Source organism: Bos indicus, chromosome 3, assembly GCF_029378745.1.
Source record: "Bos indicus isolate NIAB-ARS_2022 breed Sahiwal x Tharparkar chromosome 3, NIAB-ARS_B.indTharparkar_mat_pri_1.0, whole genome shotgun sequence".
NCBI classification, from domain to species: Eukaryota; Metazoa; Chordata; class Mammalia; order Artiodactyla; family Bovidae; genus Bos; species Bos indicus.
This window is the reverse complement of record NC_091762.1, coordinates 81,439,389-81,441,896: the sequence shown is the minus strand read 5'-3', so window position 1 is coordinate 81,441,896 and position 2,508 is coordinate 81,439,389. Positions and strand designations below refer to the sequence as shown.

The following is a 2,508-nucleotide window of genomic DNA, read 5'->3' as shown; positions in this document are numbered from 1 at the left end:
CATCCTACAGATGAGAAATTAAGAAGTGGAAAAGTTAAATAGCTTCCTCAAGGTCACAGACCAGATAGTCAAACCTGCTGCTGCTGCTGCTACTGCTAAGTCGCTTCAGTCGTGTCCGACTCTGTGCGACCCCATAGACGGCAGCCCACCAGGCTCTCCTGTCCCTGGGATTCTCCAGGCAAGAACACTGGAGTGGGTTGCCATTTCCTTCTCACACCTAGGTTTTTAGAATTCTGAAACCTATAATCAGAATGACTCTGCCATCTTCCCAACCCAGGGATTGAACCCAGGTCTCCTGCATTCCAGGCAGACGCTTTAACCTCTGAGCCACCAGGGAAGCCCTATGGATAACAATGACTGCTAATAGTTAATGTTATTGAAGGTAAGACTAGTAATTCTTTTTCAAACTTTAGCTATCTCATCACTTGAGTTTTTAGCCCTTCAAAGAATATTGCATGATAGTAAGCAAATGCAAGTTCCCCTGAAGATCAGCCATGATCATGAAAGTGCAAATTCCTACACTTACTTAGAGATTCCTTGACAGTGAGCGCTAGCCTTCCCTCTCCTTGCCCCAGCCCTTCCAATAGCTGTGTAGGCCTCTATCTCCCTAGATTAAATTCTTTTCCAACCTGAAATACCTAGAGTAGTTTGTTTACCTGACAGACCCTGAGAATATACTTCCCACCAGCCATTGCCTACCTGTTCATAACCATTAATAGGTAATGAAATGTTACTAATAAAGCAATGATAAATACATATTGATTACCTACTATGTTCATCATTGTTTTTTGATGTTGGGACAGCATTAATAAGAAATAGTTACTTCCCTTGAAGTAACTATTATGAAGTAACTATTATGCTCTTATATTTGTAAATATTCATTGAATAAATGAATACAAACAATAAGAAAAATAAACACAAACAATAGTATAGATAGAATAGGATGGGTTTGAACTAGAGGGTAAGGTACACTTAGGTCTGTAGTCCACTTATTATTTAACTGTTAACTGTCAGTGCAGAGCCTCTTAGGACATTTTCCTCATTTTAGTTTCACCCCATAGAAGCAATATGGGTTTGGGATAGAGCAGCCAACCCTTTTTTTTTTAATTTAGATAATTTTCATTTTATATTGGAGTATTGTCGATTAACAATGTTGTTAGTTTCAGCATACAGCAAAGTGATTCAATATTACTTATGAATGTATCTATTTTTTTCAAATCATTTTCCCATTTAGGTTATTATAGAACATTGAGCTGTGTCCCCTGTACTATACAGTAAGCCTTTATTGGTTATCTATTTTAAATATAGCAGTGTGAACATGTCAATCCCAAACTCCCAATCTCTCCCTTCCTGCCCACTCTTTCCTGCTGGTAACCGTAAGTTCATTCTCTTAAGTTTCTGAGTCTGTTTCTGTTTTGTTGGTGCTCAGTCACCCAGTCATGTCTGACTCTTCACAACCCCACGGACTGCAGCACTCCAGGCCTCCCTGTCGCTCACTCTCTCCTGGAGTTTGCCCAAGTTCACGTCCATTGAATCGATGATGCCTAACTATCTCATCCTCGGTTGCCCTCTTCTCCTCTGCCTTCAGTTTTTCCCAGCATCAGGGTCGTTTCCAATGAGTCCGCTGTTTGCATCAGGTGACCAAAGTATTGGAGCTTCAGTTTGAGCATCAGTCCTTCCAATGGAAAATATTACCCTAGTTCAGTAGCCATCAAGAATTGGTTGCTCTTGGGAACTCTCTTAAACTATTGGTGGGAACATAAATTGGTGCAGCCAGTAAGGGAGAACAGTATGGAGTTTCCTTAAAAAACTAAAAATAGAGCTACCATATAATCATGCACTCCTGGGCATATATTTGGAGAAAATATGGTTCAAAGGGACACAAGAATCCCAGTATTCATTGTAGTGCTGTTTACAATAGCCAAGGTTCAGAAACAACCTACAAGTTCATCAATCAGTTCAGTTTAATCGTTCAGTCTTGTCTGACTCTTTGCGACCCTGTGAACCGCAGCACACCAGGCCTCCTTGTCCATCACCAATTCCCAGAGTCCACCCAAACCCATGTCCATTGAGTCAGTGATGCCATCCAACCATCTCATCCTCTGTCGTCCCCTTCTCCTCCTGCCTTCAATCTTTCCCAGCATCAGGGTCTTTTCAAATGGGTCAGTTCTTCACATCAGGTGGCCAAAGTATTGGAGTTGCAGCTTCAGCATATAAAAAGGATATTCTTTTTTTAAATACTTATGTATTTGCTGCCTCAGGGCTCAGTTGTAACTCATGCGATCTTTTTGTTGCCAAGCGGGGGCTTCTCTCTAGCTGCGGTGCTCAAGGCCCCAGAGCATGCAGGCTCGGTATCTGCAGAGTGTGGTCTTAGTTGCCACACAGCATATGCGATCTTAGTTCCCCAACCAGGGATTGAACTCGTGTCGCCTGCATTGGAAGGTGGATTTGTAACCACTGGGCCACCAGGAAGTCCCTAAGCACTAAGTTTTGAGGTTATTTGTTAAG

General features: G+C 42.0%; 1 non-coding gene across 1 annotated transcript; it reads right to left on the bottom strand.

Annotated features, from left to right (window-relative positions):
* Positions 1 to 265: 265 nt before the first annotated feature.
* On the bottom strand, positions 266 to 337 carry TRNAS-GGA (transfer RNA serine (anticodon GGA)). The gene has a single exon. It is a non-coding gene; the product is annotated as a tRNA-Ser (tRNA).
* Positions 338 to 2,508: the final 2,171 nt, after the last annotated feature.